Below are 20,987 nucleotides of genomic sequence, written 5' to 3'. Positions count from 1 at the left end.
TGCCAAGCATTCAAAATCTACTTCAAAGAACACAACTCTGTTGGGCTAAGTTTCTTTAGGCCTTACAATTTTCAAATGAAGAAATTAAAGCCATTTCTAGTCATATAAAAATGCTCTACATCATTATTGATTAGAGAAATGCAAATTAATACAATTGTGAGGTCCCACTTCATACCTCTCAGATTGACTAAGATGAAAGGAAAGATAATGATGAATGTTGGAAAGCATGTGTGAAAACTGGGACATTAATGCATTGTTGGTGGAGTTCTAGAGAGCAATTTTGGAACTATGCCCAAATGGCAACCAAACTGTGCTGTTCCCTTTTATTCAGCAGTGCCATTATTGAGTCTGAATTCCAAAGAGATCATAAAAAAGAGAAAAGGACCCACACGTGCAAACATGTAGCAGCCCTTTTCGTAATGGCAAGAAACTGGAAACTGAGTGGATGCCCATCAGTTGGGGAATGACTGAATAAGTTATGGTACATGGATGCAATTTTATATTATTGGTTCATAAGAAATGATGAATAGGCTGATTTCATAAAAGCCTGCAAAGACTTATGTGAATTGATGCTAAATGAAGTGGGAACAAAACCAAGAGAACATTATACACAATAACAAGATTATGTGATGATCAATTGTGATGGACTTGGTTCTTCTCAACAATGAGGTGATTCAAGGCAATTCTAATAGGCATGCTAATGGTTTTAGATAGATGCCATTTATCACTTTAAGGAAAATTCCATTTAATCCTATGTTCTTCACTGTTTTTTATTAGGAATGGGTGTTGTAGCTTGTCAACTTTTTCTGTATCTATTGAGATAATTATGATTTCTGTTAGCTTAGTTACTGAGATGGTCAATTATACTGATAATTTTCCTGATATTGAAACAGCTTTGTATTTCTGACATAAATCCCATTTGATCATAGTATTATCCTGGTAATAAGTTGCTGTAATTTCATTGCTAATATTTCATTTAAGATTTTTTCATCAACATTTATTTGGGAAATTCATCTATAATTTTCTTTCTCAGTTTTGGCCCTTCCTGATTTAGGTATCAGCACCATATCTGTATCACAAAAGGAATTTGGTAAGACTCCCTCTTCCCATATTTTTCCAAATAGTTTAGATAGTATTAGAATTAATTGTTCTTTAAATGTTTGGTAGAATTCGCTTGTAAATCCATATGGCCTTGGAGATTGTTTTCTTAGGAAGTTCATTAAAGGCTTGTTCAATTTCTTTTTCTAAAATGGGACTAATTAAGTATTTTGTTTTCTCATCTGTTAATCTGGGTAATCTACATTTTTTGTAAGTATTTATTCATTTCACTCAGATTGTCAGATTTATTAATATACAATCGGGCAATTTAGTGCCTAATTATTGCTTTAATTTCTTCAGCATTGGTGTAAAGTTTATCCTTTTCATTTTTGATACTGGTAATTTGGTTTTCTTCTTTCTTTTTTCTAATCAAATTAACCAAAGGTTTATCTCTTTTGGGTTTTTTTCATAATACCAGCACAGTTTTATTTATTAATTCAAAAGTTTTCTTGCTTTCAATTGTATTAATCTCTCCTTTACTTTTCAGAATTTCTAATTTGGTATTTAATTGGGGGTTAGTTTGTTCTTTTTCTAGCTTTTTTAGTTGCCTTCCCAATTCATTGATCTTATGTTTTTCTATTTTATTTAAGTAAGCATCTAAAGATATAAAAATTTCCCTAAGAATTGCTTGCTTTGGCTGCATCCCATGAGTCTCATGGGATGTTGTCTCATCACTGTCATTCTCTTGGATGAAAATTTTTATTGTTTCTATGATTTGATATTTGACCCACTCATCGTTTAGGATCAGATTATTTAATTTCCAATTAATTTTTGGTCTATCTTTCTATGGTCTTTTGTTACATGTAATTTTTATTGCATCATGATCTGAAAAGAATACATTTATGATTGCTGCCTTTCTGCATTTGATAGTGAGATTTTTATGCCCTAAAATATTAGTATAGTTTTGCTATCTATTTCTTCTTGCAACTCAATTAACTTTTCTAAGAATTTGGATGCTATACCACTTGGTGCAAATATTTTTAGTATTGATATTGCTTCATTATCTACAGTACCTTTTAGCAAGATGCTAACTAAATTCTTTCTTATCTTTTTAAATTAGATCCATTTTTGCTTTAGCTTGGTCTGAGATTAGGATCACTACCCCTGCTTTTTTTTTTATATTACTTCAGCTGAAGTATAATAGATTCTGCTCCAGCCTTTTACCTTTATTCTATATATAGCTCTCTGCTTCAAATGTGGTTTTTGTAAACATCAAAATATTGGATTCTGGCTTTTAAACAGCTCCTTCAACTGCTTCTGCTCTGTTGGAGAATTCATTCCATTCACATTCACAGTTAAGATTGCTAACTGAATTTCCCATCATCTTATTTTTCCCAGGTAATACTTTTCTCTCTCCTTTCACCCTTCTCATCAGTATTTTGCTTCTGACCACACCTCTCTCAATCTGCTCTCCCTTTTTTTTTAGTCCCCTTTTCTTATCCCTTTCTCCTTATCTCTGCCCTCCCTTCTATTAGCCTGCTTATTTCCTTTTCCCTTTTTCCTCCTGCTTCCTTATGGAATGAAACAAATTTCTATATCAAATTAAATATGAATAGTATTCTCTCTCTGTGCCAAATCTGATGAAATTAAAGTTCAAACACTGTTCATCCTTTTCCCTTTTTTCCTTCAGCTGTAATAGGTCTTTTGTGCCTCTTCATGTGGTGCAATTTACTCCATTTTACCTACCCTTTCTTCCTTTCCCAGTACAATCCTTTTCCCATTTTTAATTTTTTATATGTCATCACATTAAAGTCAACTTATACCTACACCCTTTTTCTAAGTATACCCCTTCTAACTGCCCTCACAAATATATAATTCTTAAAAATTACAACTATCCCATATAAAAATTTTAACCTTCTAAAAAACATAGTTTTTCTTCCCTGAATACCTTTTTATGCTTCTCTTGAGTCTTGTATTTGAAGATCAAATTTTATGTTCAGCTCTGCTCTTTTCATCAGAAATGATTGAAAATCCCTTGTTCCATCTTTTCTCCTGAAAGTTTTTGGTTTTTGATTTCTCAAAAGATGTTGTCTAGGATCTTTTTTCATCATGGCTTTCAGGTAGTCTAGTAATTCTTAGATTGTCTCTCCTGGGTCTATCTTCCAAGTCAGTTGTTTTTCCAATGAGGTATTTTACAGTTTCTTCTATTTTTTCATTTTCAGAATTTTGTTTGACTGATTCTTGATGTCTCATTGAGTCATTACTTCCATTTGTCTAATTCTAATTTTTAGTAAATTATTTCATTCAATTCGCTTTTTTTAACCTTCTTTTGAATTTGGCCAATTGTACTTTTAAAAGAGTTGTTTTCTTCAATTGATTTTTTTTAATTTCACCAATTCTATTTTAAGGAGTTATTTTCTTTTCCCATTTCACAAAATTTATTTTTTAAGAAATTGTTTTCTTCAGTATATCTTTCCCATTTTGCCAAATTTATTTTTAAGGAGTTGTTTTCTTTGGTCACTTTCTGTGCTTACTAAGCTGATGGCTTTTTTCTCAAACTTTCATAATTTTCTTGCATATTTTCCTCATTTCTTTCCCCCATTTTTCTTCTATCTCTCTTTTAAGATCCTTTTTGAACTCTTTCTAGAGAGCCCTTTGAGTTGGAGACCAGTTCATATCTTCTTTTGAGGCTTCATTAATAGGTATTTTACCTTTTCTCTCCTCTTCTGGGTTTGTGTTCTGTTCTTCTCTTACTCCATAGTAGCTTTCTATAGTCAGGGCTCTTTTTGCTTTTTTACTTATTTTTAAAAGTTGGACTCTGCTCCTAGGGCACAGGGGAAATTATCCTAAGCTTCTTTTGTGAGGAGACAGGGGGTTCTCACTGATTGGAGCCAGTGGTGCTGCAGTAATTCTGAGGGAAACTGAGGAGAGCTCAGGGAATGTCCTGTCTACTCTTCACTATCTTGATTCCAATCTCTGTAAGTGTGAAGCTCACCAGGTCCTCTGGACAAGGAATCAGGTAGGAAAAGAGAAGATCAAGGACAAGGCCACAGTGCTTTCCTTCCTGACAATGGGGTCCTCAAGATATTTATCTGGAATACTCCCCATTAACTGCTTTCTGAAATCTCTGACTCTCAGTGCTTTTTCCTTAATTTCATAGAAGATGCTCAGGGCTTGACTAAATTTCTTCAATCAAGCCAGATACTTCCTATCAAGTCACTCCAATTCATTCAAAGACTTTTTTCATTTAATCGAAAGCAAAAATTCTTGACCATTTTGTGTGGCAAACCCTCTAGTAGACTGGGAAAACTTAGAGACCCTTTTTCAGAACAATATCTTTAAATTATTGAAACGGATATAAGGAAATCTGTTATCAAATATGGTAACAAAATTTGTAAACATATAAGAAACAAGTTTACAGACCCTAGGTTAAGAATTTGTGATCTAAAGACTTTGATTTATTGAAATTTGTTCTCACTTCCTGAAGGTATCTTATCCAGGTTTGTTAGAGAGGAGTAGGAGTAAGCCAGTTGATTTCTTCAATCCACATATCCCTTTCCCTATATTGTTTTCCAAAGCCTCTCCCAATTCTGAAATACTATGTTTTATATTCTAAGGCATTTTTTTAGAGTTTAAGATCTCTGTTTTGTGTTTTACTTTCCAACTCTTTCTGACCCCATGAACCAGGACCCTTGTCCTCCACCATCTCACAAAGTAGATGTTTATTGTTTTCATATAGTATCCATCTCATCCTTTGTCATCCTTTTCCTTTTGCATTCAATCTTTCCCAACATCAGAGGCTTTTCCAGGGAGGTCTGTCTTCTCACTACATGTCAAACATAGTGAAAAGCTTGAGTATTTTACCTTCCAATGAAGAGTTTGAATTAATTTCTTTGAGTATTGACTAATTTCATCTTCTTGCTGTCCAAGGGACCAAGGACATCACATTTGAAAAGCATTGATTCTCTGCTGTTCACTTTCCTTATAGTCCAACCCTTACAACATACATTGCTGCTGGAAAAACCATAACTTTGATAAGGAAAAAACTATATCTTTATTAGTAAGATGATGCCTCTGCTTTTCAGTAAGTTGTTCAGATTTGCAATAACTTTCTTTCCAAGAAGAAAGAATCTTTTAATTTCATGAGTGCAGTCTTTTTCTGCAGTCACATACTCATCAATCTGGTTAAATTTGGAGAAATTCATCTTTGAGTTGGCAAGTCTCAAAGATAATTGACTAAATTATGGAGGGGTCAAGATGCTCTTATAAAAGAAGAGTACGATAGGTGGTGGCTATAATGATGGGAATGTATTCAATCAATTCCCCCACTCCATTCCACCTAAAGTAGAATATTGCAGTTGTAAACACTTTCATCAAGTGACTGTTTAAAGTGAAAACACTTCCATAATTTTCATTGTAATCTGGACAAAATTTCTAGGTGTCCATTTTTATAGATCTTCTTCAGGGGTCAATGTACCAAAAGTAACCCCCTTGAAGATCAAGGTATGTATCCTCTGGATGTGTTTATCAAATAATGCCAACTGTTTTTCCTAATAAATCTTAGCTCCTTCAGGAGCAATCTCAATGTAATTCGTTACTTATCAGTAGTAGAACAAGTATTCTCAGTTGAATAAAAAAAGAGGATCAGGTACTCTAAGCAAGTTCGAGATTCCCAAGAAAAGGAATTATAAATTGGGATTGTATAATTGGTCATTCTAGGCCAATAAGTAATGGACCTAAAATCCCTAAGGATTCAGATAAGATCTCTGATACATGTCAAAAATAAGGCAAATAGCCAAGAGGAGAAAATAGGAACCACAATTATTTTGTAGTACCTTGACAGACTAACTTCTCAGTCATTTAGGGGCCTGATAATAGAAAGTCCTTAACCTTTACTGAAGCAGAAAAAATATAACAAACTATATAAAGAGAGAGTAGAGCAGTCTACTGTTATAGACTTTCTAATTTTCAAAAGACATATTTAATTCATTAATCTTCTCTTTTTCTATTATGCTGATGTATGTTTGTAAGGATGTGATTTCCCCCCCAAGAATTATTTTTATTGTATCCCAGAAATTTTGAGATGTTGTTTCATCGTTATCATTTTCTTTTACATGGTTATTCATTTCTATGACGTGTTCTTTTATTCACTTATTATTTAAGATTTCATTATTAAGCTTCTATCTAGATCTCTATCTTTTGTTTCTGATGCCTGGACCACATTCATATTGTTATTGCATTATAATCCATAAAGGATGTATTGACAATTTCTGACTTTTTAGATTTGTTTGCAATATTTCTGTGTCCTAGCAGATGTTAATTTTTCTAAAAGTTCCATATGGTGTAAAGAAATATATATATATATAGCAGAAAAAAAAAAGGGATAAACAAGGAAATAATATTATTCTGAAAATAAACATAGACTACAAGCTAACTCATATGATCCAAATGCCTTAGCATTCAATTTTAAGTGACTTGCCCAGAGTCACACAACTAGGAAGTGTTAAGAGTCTGAGACCAGATTTGAACTCAGGTCCTCCTGACTCAGGGCTATCCACTGTGCCACTTAGCTGTTCCTAGTTTTTAAAGAAATTTTTTCATTTCCTTATTTTTCTCTTTGTCTATCTTTCTGTTAGACTTAATATAAAACAGACAGGAACTATTGTGTTATGATCTATCTTCTTATAACTCAAATGACATTTCTTTTATAAAATTGAATGCTAAGGCATTTGGATCATATGAGTTAGCTTGTAGTCTATGTTTATTTTCAGAATAATATTATTTCCTTGTTTATCCCTTTTTTATTTTTTTGAAAGTTTGTTTTTATTTCATCGGATAGCATGACTACAATCCTTGCTTTTCTGGATTCACTTGAAGCTTAGTTTAAAAAAATCCCATTCCTTCAGTTTTGTTTTCTGTATGTCTTTGTTTTTAAAATATATTTCTTGTAGGCAACAGATTGTAGGATTTTGCTTTCTTATCCATTCTATCATCCTTTTTAATTTTATTGAATTGTTTATTTCATTCATATTTAAAGTTATGCAATTTAGGCTTATATTTTCCTCTATAATATTTTTAGCTATGATTTTTCCCTTTTCTACTATAAACACAGTACTATATTTCTACTTCCTTTTAAGGTGGCATTTACCACTGACACTTTTCTCCATAGCTCTCATTTGTTATTCTTTTCCCTTTGGGATTTTGCTTATTCATCTCCCAATTTTATCTAGTTGAAATTCTTTCCCCCTTTTTATTCTCTCACTTAGTCAAGTAGATTCCCCTTTCCTCTACTCCCCTTCAATTTTTTAATCTTTTAATTTGGTTATTTTTTAATTGGTTATTTTTAAAAAGATTTCATTTTGGCATCCCTTTCCAAAAAGGACTTCTTTTACTCTATTGATTATCCATTCTTTCTTTCTGTCCTAGCTTCTTCTTCTCTGATTCATGACTGCTTTAATTATCTGGTCTCTCTCTTTTCTCTGTATTTCCCATGTAATCAAGGCTCTCAAGGTGTCCGTTTTAGGCTCTCTCTTTTAGGTGATTTCCTGCACTTGATTTCCCTGTAGGCAGACTATCACCAGTTTCTGTTTATACCTCAGGCCTACTTTTTCCAGGTTACCTTCACCAAATTTCCATCTTACCTCTGGTTACTTGTGCTTATTTAAAAAGAAGTTTCTTAGTGATCTACTCTAATGTTGTTGCTGACGGTGGCTGCTGCATTTATTCACTTCAATGAGCAAGGGATAATTCAAAAATGCTATCAGAGAGAGAGAAGGATTTCTAGGCAGCATGAAGGAAATCATTAGTAAAGGAATGCAGGAAGAAAATAGACTAAGTAGAAGGACGTGAAATAGTGACAAGGGGCAGCAATGAGGCAGAACATGAAGAGAAAAGAAAATGGGTGAGCACTGAACCATTGGAATCAAAGAATTACAGACCACCAAATGCATCAGGGGCCGCAGAGGACGTGCACCGGGTGGAGTGTTCAAGGAGGATTAGGGCCTCTGGTATTAGCTCTGATGGCTTGTTGATCACTTTTCAGGGCTTGTCATCCACCTTTGGGATCTACCTGGCACTTAATTCTCACCTGTGCTTCCAAGCATCCACAGCATGCTCCGCAGTCACACCCTGATAAAATCATCTTGGCAGACAGGCTAACCCAGGTGGAAAATAAACAATGGGCTTCAGACCCATTAGGGATTTAAGATGGTGTCTACCCCGAGCACATGAAGACTTCCTCTTAGCAAAAGAACAATTTGTCCTGATGGCCATTAAGAAATAGACACTAGGGAGAGCTTAGAGCCACTGTTTCCCAAGCCATCGCTAATCATCTTCACTTTTGTCATGGCCTTTGATGATCCTGGAGAAAAGAATGAGCCTGACAACTTTGTGTAACTGTCTCACTTAAGTCCAATTCACTCACAAGTCAAGACATTATCCTGTGATACCATTGATCCACTTCAAAAACAAACAACAACCTGTACAAGAATCCCCTTGATATTATCACCAACAAGCGAACATTCTGCTTCTTCCAGAAGTCTTCCATTGACAGGGACCTTACTATCTCTTTTGCTCTTAAATAACTCTAATTATCAGGAAGAGTTATTTTTTTTTCCTGAAGTCAAACCTAAATTTCTCCTTGTCCTGCCTTGAGGCAAAACAGAACAAGTTTGATCGCTCTTCTATACAATAGTCTCTCAGATCCAAATGCAGCTACAGGTTCCTCTGGAGCTTTTCCTCCTCTGGTTTAAACTGGGTTACACTCAGTTTCTTCAATTGATCTTCATATTTTATCAGTTAAATGTTTTCTGCCATTTTGATTGACCTTTTCTGATAATTCTCCAGTTTGTCAGTGTCTTTCTTAAACCGTGGCACTCAGAGTTTAAAACAACATTCCAATATGGCCTAACCAGAGCCCATCACCTTATTTCAACATTTTCTGCTCCTTTTTAAAGAAAACTTTTTTTGCTCTCTTTGATTTCTCCATAATTCTGCATTTCGCTAGGTTTATCTTTCCCTTTCTCCTTTCCTTTTCCCTTTCCTTCTTTCTTTAGCTATTTATAAAGTCTCATCAGACAGCCATTTTGCTTTCTTGCTCTTATTCTTTAGAATGTTTTTTGTGGCTGTCACCTGTACAATATTGTGAACCTCTGTTTATAGTTATTCAGGCACTCTACAAATCTAATTCCTCTAACCTATTCATCACTTAATTTTCATATTCTTAAGGTAAATTTTAAGTCATCCTTATATAGTCTGATGTTTTTGTCTACTTTATTCAGTGAAAGTCCAGATTTTGTAATTAAAAAGCTCAGGGTTTGAGCCACAGTCAGCTCCAGGTCTTGTTTTAACTGACTTTTTAGAGGTATTCCATATTTGGCAGCATAGCACATAAACAATCTGATTTCTATAGTGAACATCTGGTGATGTCCAGAGGAAGAGTCACTTTTTGGGGTGTTGAAAAAGAGTGCTTGCTATGACCAGTGAGTTATCTTGACAAAACTATTAGTTTCTAGCCTGATTTATTTTGTACAGCAAGGCTAAACTTGCCTGGTATTCTAATTATCTTTTGGTTTCCGACTTGAGCATTCTAAGCCCCTATGATCAATGTGACATCTTTTGGGGGGTTTTATTTCTAGATAGTGTAGGTATTCATAGGACTGATCAACTTTGGTTTTCTCAGCATCGGTAGTTGGAGCGTAGACTTGTATTACCTTGATGGTGAATGACTTGTTTGGGATTTGACCAGATATCATTCTGTCAGTTTTTAGATTGTACCCTAGTACTGCTTCTCACTCTTTTATTGACTGTGAAAGTTACTCCATTTCTTCTAAGGGATTCTTGCCTACAGTTGTGTATGTAAGGGACGACAGAAGGTGAAATGGATGATGTTATGGATACAACAGACATGAACTTGTACAGGCTTTGAGAGATAGTAGAGGCTAGAAAGACCTGGCTTGTTATGGTCAATGGGGTTATGAAGAGTCAGATATGGCTGAATGATAGAACAGTTGCAATTCAAGTCTGCATTATGATTATTGACTAACATATCACATTACTTACTAATAATGAATTTACAATCCACCAAAATCCCCAGATGTTTTTCTTCTAAATTAAAAACTGGTCCAAAGATACCTTTTTTATCTTGCACTTGTGAAACTGACTTTTTGGACCAGTATAAGATTCTACATTTATTCTGATGAATTTTCATTTCAGTAAGTACATTGGGACTGATCCTTTAGCCTATCGAGATACTTTTTGAACACTGCTTCTATTGTCCAGGGTGTCATCTATCCCTCTGAACTTTGTTTCATCTACAAATGTGATGAGCCGCCATCTGATTCCAGTACTGGTAAAGAGATTACAGAACAATGATTAAGGGCAGATCCCTTGGGCGCTACATTGGACACTTGACACTTGAGGGAAACATCTCTTCCCCTGTTGGTGCTCCAGGCTCACCTCTGGCTTGCTCACTCTTGATGCAAGTGCAGACCAGCAAGGCAAGACTTACAAAGGAATATCACTGTCCCCAGGACATAAAAGATATGATTGTCCTCTTTTTCATCAGTGTCCAAGATACTGGTCCAGAAGGAATTATGAAGATTCCCAATATGGGGGAAGGGAACTCATCTCTTTGGTGATGTAAGCCCTTTCCAGATAAACCAGATCAATTCAATCCAGCCCCAATCAGCCAATCTTTACTAAGCATCAACTATGAGCACAGAGGGGCGTCTAGGTGGAGCAGTGGCCTGAAGTCAGGAGGACTTGAGTTCAACATTGTCTAACTGTGTGACCCTGGGCAAGTCACTTACTCCAATTGCTTCAGCAATATATATATATGAATACAGCTCTGGGCTGATCCCTGGGACCAGAAAGATCAAAAGGAGAATCAACACTCAGTTAGAGAGTTCCAACTTGATGGGCATCTATAGATAAGTACAATGTAGTTTGAGAAGAGGATGTTGACAATTTCTGCATGATAGAAGACTTCACTTAAGAAATGATCCCTGCACTGAACACTGAGGGAAAGATAAAAGTCCTGGAAGATGGAGACAAGGAAGGAATGCAAAAGGAAAAAAGGCAGAAAGTATGAATGATTAAAAAATAAACCACCTGATACTTAGTGAGTACCAAACATTTTGCAACATGCCTAGGATAGAAAAAACAAAAGCAAAGGATCCCTCAAGGAGCTTACATGCTATTGGGAGAGTCAACACACATAATGGGAAAGCAGAGGAGGACACAGGAGGGTCAATGTGGCTATAGAGGATTACACAGATAACCCTTTTGAAACTCCTACCCCACCTGTCCAAGAACAATGGCAGAGTTGATTTGCTAACTGATTCCTAATTCTAGAACTGGAATTGGCACGTTACAATTAAGGCACCAAAGTGATTGGGAAGCTTGGAGGAGGTGGCCAGAGAGGAAGAAGTAACATGATGATATGGATTGTCTTTTTTTTTTATTATAGTAACTTTTTATTGACAGAATCCATGCCAGGGTAATTTTTTTTATCCCTTGCACTCACTTCTGTTCCAATTTTTCCCTCCCACCCTCCACCCCCTCCCCTAGATGGCAAGCAGTCCTATATATGTTGAATATGTCCTAGTATATCCTAGATACAATGTATGTGTGCAGATCCAAACAGTTTTCTTGTTGCACAGGGAGAATTGGATTCAGAAGGTGGAAATAACCTGTGAAGAAAAACAAAAATGCAAACAGTTTACATTCATTTCTCAGTGTTTTTTCTTTGGGTGTAGCTGTTTCTGTCCATCATTGATCAATTGAAACTGAATTAGGTCTCTTTGTCAAAGAAATCCACTTCCATCAGATTACATCTTCATACAGTATCGTTGTTGACGTATATAATGATCTCTTGGTTCTGCTCATTTCACTTAGCATCAGTTCATGTAATTCTCTCCAAGCCTCTCTGTATTCATCCTGCTGGTCATTTCTTACAGAACAATAATATTCCATAACATTCATATAGCACAATTTATTCAGCCATTCTCCAATTGATGGGCATCCATTCATTTTCCAGTTTCTAGCCACTACAAACAGGGCTGCCACAAACATTTTGGCACGGACAGGTCCCTTTCCCTTCTTTAGTATCTCCTTGGGGTATAAGCCCAGTAGAAACATTTCTGGATCAAAGGGTATGCACAGTTTGATAAGTTTTGGGGCATAATTCCAGATTGCTCTCCAGAATGGTTGGATTCGTTCACAACTCCACCAACAATGTATCAGTGTCCCAGTTTTCCCACAGACATGGATTGTCTTAAAATAGTGATCCTGTAAAGATGGTCATTTATCTTCAGAATGAAAGCACAGCACAGAAATTCCTCTATGGCAAGTGTTCTTCATCTGGGACCTTGAGAACTTTGAGTTTTTATTTATTTTTTGGAAGTAATCAGGGTTAAGTGATTTGCTCAGGGTCATACAGCTGGTACGTGGCTGAGACTGGATTTGATCTACTGGATTTTGGTAACCTAAGTCCTACCGACTTCAAGGCTGGTGCTCTATCCACTGTACCACCTAGCTGCCCCATTAAAAAATAAATATTTTGGCAATTATATTTTAGGATAATTTTACTTATCAATCCTTTATGCATTTAAAAATAATTCTGTGAAGAGGTCTATAGGTTTCACTGGGGGCAGGAGAAGAGGGGGCTCATAAATTATATGAGTTTGAAACTGATGTTCAGATTAATAAACATTTGGCTTTTGATAGAATCTGAATAATGCATCCAGATGTGAGAATGTGTTATGGTTGGTTTGTGTGTGTGTGTGTGTGTGTGTGTATAAGAACAAAAGCTGGTATTGATGTGATACTTAAATCCAAGATCTTACTGGAATCCCACTTAGAACCCTATCAGCCAGGTAGTATAGGAACTTCCAGATAAGATAACTTCCATCTACATAACAAGATGTCCAATAACTTGCCCAGAGTCACAAAGGTCCAGCTCTCCATCTACTCTGCCAGAGGGAAAGATGAAAATTGGTGCCTTTGCTTTTTCTTTGCTAGGTGTTGATTAGGAGAAAGGAAATGCATCTTTTCTTCAGGTGGCCTCTGGTATGAGGAAATCGTAGTAGAGGAAGGGAGGGCAGAAGATCGGGTTACTTTTGAATGAAAGTACAAAGCCTAAGGTATCCCAGGGTTCAGTCAGAGGTAGCATTGGGGACAAATAGGGAAGTCAGGAGAGGGGTATTTGGTCAGGTAAGTGGCTAAGGCTCTCAGGATGCAAGGTTCGATTGCAACACTCTGTGTCCCTGTTACAACTTCCAGGCTGCTGTGGCTATAGGCCAAGGTAGGTGTCCAGTTGCTTAGAACAGCACTCTCTAACGTAGGGGCTAAGGTATAATTTCAAAGAATTTGTTATCCTCCAATATACAGACATTACAGATATCCTCCAAGATCACAGATACAGATAAAAGACCATCCCCAGAATAATCAATCCAGAATTTGTCTCCAGCATAACTACCCTGCCTTGCTCACCCATTATCACAGACTTCCCCACTATACTACTTCCTATCTTTGGCCTCTTGCTGTTACTTTTGGCATTAGCCTCCAAGGGAAACTTGAACCTGACCTTGACCCAGCCATCCTAAGGAGCTGCAGAGGCAAATTCTACCTCCTCCCCCAAAATTCCCCTGCCCTAACTCCCAGGTAGCTTCAAGGTGGTGATGGAACAGGCTCTACAATCTGGCCCCAACATTTTTTCCCGTGAGAAAGAGCTAAATGCAGGAGGATTAGCAGAGATGGATGATTGTAATCTGAAACACAGTTCTCATTATGTTATATTCCTCTCAAAAGCTCCCTTCTTCCAAACTTTTCTACTTCCAGCCAGTGTACCACCATTTTCTCAGTCACCCAAATTCTTGAACTTTTCCTCATCCTTGACTCTTCAATTCCTCACTTAACTGAAATGACCCTCTTCAAGTCATTTGATCAAATCAAAAAATGATTTTTTAAATTAAGTTTTTTTTAATCAACAAAATTACCTTCCCTCCCTTCTCACTTCTGTATAGTAAAGCAAACAAATTGTTTTATTAACCTGATCCCCCAAAAAAGTTTTAATCTTCACTCTGAGTCTAGCACTATGGGAACCCCTTGAGGAACTAAATATATCTCTTTACACTCTCTTTTTTTTTTCTACACACTCTCACTTTCAGAGAGAGTCACTTCCAGAACTACTCCAGGAGATGACATTTCTTATCATCTTCCATCATCCTTCTTCATTAGATGTTACAATTCAGCTTATATTACAAACTAATATAATCTTTGGTCATTGTTCTCTATTAATGAGTGAATTACTAAAGGCTTTCTTTTTTATTGGGACAATTGATTTATAACAGTCAACATTCTCCATAAATGTACCTGTTCTTTGTATTCAAATTCAAATGCCATGTAGGGCACTGGTGTCATTTCCTGACTCACTTTGAGGTGCTTTTTGAAACTATTCTCTCATTTGATCCTCATGATAACCCTGGCAGGTTAGAGCTATTATGATTCTTATTCTGCAGCTGAGGAAACTAAGAGAGAAGCTTATTAGAGGGAAAAGATCTGCTACTATTTCCTGGGTACTTACAGCCCCTATGGATCTCAGGTTTTCCATCCAGTGATTGAAAGGAGAGAAGATCTCTGGGGCACAAGAGAGGGATCTTCAAGCATTTTAAGGACTATCTTCAAGAACAGGAATTCAACATGATCTGATTCCCATCACAGGTGGCAAAACGAGAATCAATGGATAAAATATTGCAAACTAAGGTTTAATATAATGAAAAATATCCTATTTTTGCTGTACAAAAGTCAAATGTGCTACCCCTTGGAAAGTGGTGAGCACCCCATCATTGGATTTCTTCAAGCAAAGATTTGAAGCATATATGCTGGGGAGTCTTTAACCAGTCCTGAAGCTCAGAAATCTCACAATATAAACGCGGAAAGTAATAGGTAGAAAATAAGCTATTAAGTTGCCTGTGATCATTTGGCCACACCCATGAGGAACCAATTTGTCCTTCATTCAATTAGGAAGGGATCCTGTCTGGGCCAGAGTTAGGGTTAGGGTTAGGGTTAGGGTTAGGGTTAGCGTTTTGTCCATCATCCTTAAAAGACAGGTAAATGGAACAATGCAGGAGATGGAGGATTGGAAGAAGTTTTGTGAAGTGTGAACCCCCAGCCTTGACCAGATGGAAGGAGGTGGGAAAAGGAGGATTTCTTGGCTTCTTCCCTTTCCCATCAGTTTTGCAGTCAACCTACTCTCCCCCTAGTAGGAGACATCCCAATTTCATCGGTTCAAGAGGGTCAGTTGGAGATACAGTTGAAACTAATATAGGAGAGAATAGAGATACATTCTCCAGCTGGACACGGAAAGAGAAAAGAGTGAAAAGAATCCAAACTGTCCCAAACTGTCCTCAGGGTAAAGATAACAACTCTCCTTCATTGTGATAATATTAAAACGGGAAGGTTTTTGAGTTAAAGAAAATCAGGGTCCATCAGTCTAGGAAGGAGAGAGAGAGCCTACATGGGGCACATGGGATATGGCCCTAACACACTGACATTCAGAAGGACACACTTCTTAACTGGTGACTTTTGTCCTTTCTTCCCCTCCAGTCCTTCCTGATATCACATAGTACAACTGCCCTCAGACTAGAACTTCATATTGACCTTAGAGGTGAGGAGAAGGGGAATTCTTGGACATGCAATGGCTAAAGACAAAGCCCAAGCAGGTGATGTTGGACTAGAGGCTACTTTGAGTTGAAATGTGAAAGGGAAAAGAAACTCGCTGGTATCCTATGTGCTGGCAGTTCCCTAGCCATGGGGGACGCTGGCTTTATCATTGCCAAAGCCAGAAATGGCTCTCTCATAACCCATGCTAACACTGGGGGGCTGTAGGACAGCCTGATGATCAGCAGGTTTCCATTTTGTAGGACCTGGGAGATTAAGAAGGGAGTCTGGAACCAAAGAAAATCGGGGTTCCTGCCATACTTAGAGAAATGTCCATATCTACCTTTGGGGTAATGGAAAAACCCCAACCAATGACTCTCATTCAGACAGCTCAGGAGAAAGCTTAATTGAAAACAAGACTTGCACTTGGCTTTCTTTCTTGGGCTGCAAGTTGGGAGAAAAAAACTGGATTTGGGCCTAGAGAGAGTTTGGGCCTTTGTGAAGGGCTGGGTCCACGAAGCCAAAAAAATGTGTAGCCCATGTTTATGTTAAATTCAAGGAACAGTTCAGGTTTTTTATGCCTTTTATTTAATAGAATTAAATGATTATATATTAATGCTTTGGAAAGAAATGAATCAATGAATCATAGAGCATGAATAGTAGAATGAGAACCCAGAGCTTAAATAAGGTACAGACTGAACTGTGATTAAATGAAGCACACACCTTTCCCCACTCTGGGGAGGGGAATCAATAGCGCAATGCATAATGGCGGAACCAAAGGGTAAGTGGCACCTTGCTGCTTCCATACGTAGTTAAGTCATGGGGAGCTTGGCAATTACCACAATTATCACAATACCTTTTAAAGGTTTCAGGGTCTGAGCCTTTCATTCCCAGCACGTTCTGCTCCTGACTCCCAAAACCCGATCAGATTCTGGTCACAGTGAATCCCCATGGGTTGCAAGTAAGATGCCACTTTCCCATGGGGCCCTAGGTCATTAATGACCTTCCCTTTTGAGAAGAAGCAAACAAAAAAAGGAAAAATATCTGTCACTATTACTCCAATTGCCACCTTACCCACTACATGACAAAGCAGCGGCCACATTTACACTCTCATATTTTTTAGGTAGGCAAACTAGCCTTATTTCTTACTTAGCCTCGGATCACTTAATGTATATTGCCTCAAACTGAGACCTGGGAAAGACCTTAGCTTAAAAAAAATCTAAGGTTCCCTCCTGCATCCAGGGTCATCTCGGGGCATTCTGATTTATGTCTTTGCACAGGGCTCAGATGACTCTGGAGAAAAGAGTGAGAGTGATGGCTTTGTCCAGTTCTGTCTCACTTAAATCCAATTCACAATCAAGTCAAGACATCACCTCCCAAAGCCATTGACCCTCTTCCAGAAGGAAGGACAAACAACAACTGTCTGTATAATCTGTTTTCCTTGTAGTATCCAATGTCACCTTGGAAGGGAGTGTCTGCTGCAATTCAGCTCAGGAGTTTGGGTCTTTCTTTGTATCCCCCGTTCTAAGCATGGGTCCCAGCACATAGTAAGTACTAAACACGTCTCAGTGTATTGAATACTTGATGGACATGAATGAATGAAAACCGAGAAGATGGGCTAGTCACAAAGGGAAAGCAAGAAAAGTTGATGGACAGCCCACGTACACTAGGAGAACAGTTTGTTCAGTGTTAACAATAAGCAAAGCCTTGGAGAGACTTTGGGAACTCTGATCAGTACAGTGACTAATCACAACTCCAGAGAACCAATGACACGTTCTCCTGATAGAGAAACGAGAGATTCGAGGGCAGGTTGAGTCATATTTTTGGACATAGTCAATGTGAGAATTTATTCTGCTTGACTGGCATATTGGTTACAGGGATTATTTTTTTCCCAGTGGGATTAGAAGAAGAGAAAATAAATGACTGTTAATTGAAAATAATTATCTTAATTTTTTAAAAAAGCATTATCAGGCCTGGGGACAATCCTATGGCAGGGTCCCTGTACATTTGACCTCAGGAAGAATAACTTGAAGATCCCAAGCTACTTGGTAGGGCCACCAAGGACAAATAAGGGCAGGGTGTTGGGGAATAATGTTTTGTCCTTTTCTCTTTGGTTCGGTTTCGTGCTATATTGTTTACTAGGGCTGAACAGTACCAAACATTCCTCTGCAGAAAGCATTCTGTGTGTAGAGCAAATCAGTTTGGAGGTGTGGAAGAATATTGAGGAGGAGGAGAAAGAGGGGTCATCTTTGAGATCTAGCACAAAGTCCATAGAAGGGAAGGCCACCGAGCTGCCCACTTGTACAGAGGGGGTTTCAGCAGCTACTTATGGAGACTCCACTTCCCCATCTCAGGAAGTGTCCAAAGCTGAGGGGGAGCCAGACTCCTGTCCTTACAAATTTCCCAGTGGACATCCCAGGGAATACCTTCCATATGTAATATCTGTCAACCTTTACATGGGTTTTCTAAGAGGAATAGCTAGATGGTGTGATGGTTAGCGCACTGGACCTGAAGTCAGGAAGACACATCTCCCTAAATTCAAATCTGCTCTTAGATATTAGCTATGTGACTTTGAGCAAATCACTTATCCCTATTTGCCTCAGTTTCTTTATCTGTAATATGAGCTGAAGAAGGAAATGAAGAAACATTTCAGTATTTCTGTCAGAAAAATGGGGTCACAAAAGCAACATATAAATACTTATTGCCATTCCCTTTTCTTTTTTCCAATCTGAAGTGTGTGTGTAGGAGACAATAGCCACTGCTTTAGGACCTCAGGGAATTCAAGGACTACCTTCTTTCAGAGATTAAAATGGCCCCTTTTCTGGGGGTGTTCCCAGTCTTGGGAGGAGAGTCATACAATCATTGCCTTGGGATATCACCCAATCTGAGGTGGATATGTGTTTTACCCATCTTTAAATTAATTCTGTCAGGTTAATCGTTCTAAAAATACAATAAAGGACAACACGACATAATTTCAGAGCTAGAAGGGCCCCCTGCCCCACAAATGCTCCATATCAGCTTGATACTTGCCCAGGGGCTTCCAGTGTGGGTGGGATCCCACTTCCTGAGGCACAGGATCTGGAGCATCACTCTGCATGTGGGGAAGGATTATCCAGAGCCATCCATCAGCCTTAAGGTCTGGGGCAACTCGGAAAACTCTCTCATCCTGAGTTTCTTTCTCCACTGATTAGAGATGGTATTTGTATGAGTGACATCACTATTTTTATAATGATGTTGTGAGAACCTTCATGCATCTCTCAATTTGAGCTATTACTTGGACAGAAAGAACGATCATTGATCAGCACCTCTCAGCCAGAAAGTATCACCTTTCAGTACTGACCATTGACTATCTTGCTTCTAAGTTACTACAACCATTTGCTTTATGAAATTCTGTAGGCTCAACTGATCCTATTTCCCTCCTCAACTATGGCCCCCTTTTCTTCCACTACACTATCATCCATGAATACATGCTGGACTATAAAAAAACCCTAGAGATAAGAAACAGGAGTACCTTTGGTATCAGTATGGCTTAGGATTTTGTTGCACAAGTTGGCACCCACACCCTCATGCCCATTATTATATATATATTATATTATATTATATTATACACCCCAAGTTTGACCATAGGAACTTTTATCTCCTTGTATTCGTAATGCCTTAATAGTTTAATTGCTCAGCCCCCATCAAGATCAGTCTTGAAGTAGTCATTGAAAGGCCAATATCTCCTAGATGCTCACCTGCTTTTCTTCATCTGAGGTCCACCTTTTCTCCCTCTCCTTGCTGCTACGTTTGCCTCCTTCCTAAATGCCCTTGATCTCTACCCAGACCTTTGAGAGGTCAGCTTCAGGTTTTTGGTTGTTCCAAGCCACCAGGTGGCCAAAATAATGATGTCTGCTCCTACACATGTCCTGATGGCTTAATTTGCCTAGGCTGACTTCTGCGGTTTTTTCTAAGAATGCTTCCTTATTGCTGAATCCTTCCTTCCAGATAGTGGCTCAAGAGAGAGATCCAGTTCCTTCAGTACCTGCTCTGTGGATTGATTCCCAGTTCATACATATGAGGAGAGGATAGGAGCTACCATACTTGGGAGCATGCATAGCATTAGCAGCTCAAGGAATATGGCTGTGGAACATGGATGGTATGACTGCTGCTGGTTGAGGTGGAAGGGGTATGGAAATACACACTATCAAGACCCTGGGAAGCTCTTGATTTAAGAGAGACATAGCCCTCAGACTCAGACTCAGGCAACTCCTAACCTTAGAAGGGGATAAAGTCCCATCCAGCCTAGCACCAGTCTGAGACAGCAGCCCTAAGTTTTACTGGCTCTTTTCCAACTTGCTCCGTGATATTGGATATATGATCCTCAATCTCCTTCTCGGTGACATAATAATTGTATTCCCTGTCATCCTTCCCTCAGTGAGCTCTTTTGGACACCTATTGTGTGAGGACTACAGTGCTGAGGGATGGGAGAGGCAATAATGCAGACTCCTTTCACACATGATAAAAGAGGGATAAGAAGATCTTAGTGGGTGGGGGTGCAAGGAGAAGGTCTGTTGATAGGATCTAGAAATGACTTCTTGAGAGACATGACATTCATGCTGGCTTTAGTGATCAGAGTGTATTCAGCTGATAAACTCATCACCATATTCCCAAGGAAGAATAGGAGGGTCTCTGTGCTCCTGTGTGAATGGCTGCTTAAGATCTTATCTGAGAGCCAGATGCATGTTGACTAACAGATTGGTATGTTTGATTTGGAATTAAAACACTTCTCAAAGAGTGTTGGAGGCCAGATGATCTTAACATTGGCTGCACCCTCTGCTGAGGGCTTTTTGAGAGGAAAAAATATGGTAGGCAGACGTGGGAAAAGAAATGCACAAAGAGACGACATAAATAATGCTTATCGTTGTGGTCTGCATTCTTCCATACTTCATTCCACTCCAGGGTAGGTCTTTGATTTATTTTTTCAACCTGATTCTTCCCTTGGTCTGCAATATGGATGCTTTTTGACATTAAGGGCATTTTAAAATGCTTCTACAAGAACTTTTCCTGATCTATTGTTGTCTCTTATGTTAGTTACCCATCCACACTTTGTGTCTTCAGAAAATTTGATGAGCAGGCCATCAGTAGCTCTATCTAACTCATTATCCAATCCAAGCTGATTTAGACATCCCTAAACACTACAAGACCAAACACAGATCACTGGGGCACTCCACTAGAGACCTGCCACATGTACATTGATTTATTAATGGCTACTGTCTACTTTGGATTTCCCTCAGTCCCAGTAGTGT

The sequence above is a fragment of the Sarcophilus harrisii genome, chromosome 4 (genome assembly GCF_902635505.1).
Source record: "Sarcophilus harrisii chromosome 4, mSarHar1.11, whole genome shotgun sequence".
In the NCBI taxonomy this organism is placed as follows: domain Eukaryota; kingdom Metazoa; phylum Chordata; class Mammalia; order Dasyuromorphia; family Dasyuridae; genus Sarcophilus; species Sarcophilus harrisii.
The sequence above is the reverse complement of the archived record's forward strand: the minus strand, read 5'-3'. Positions refer to the sequence as shown.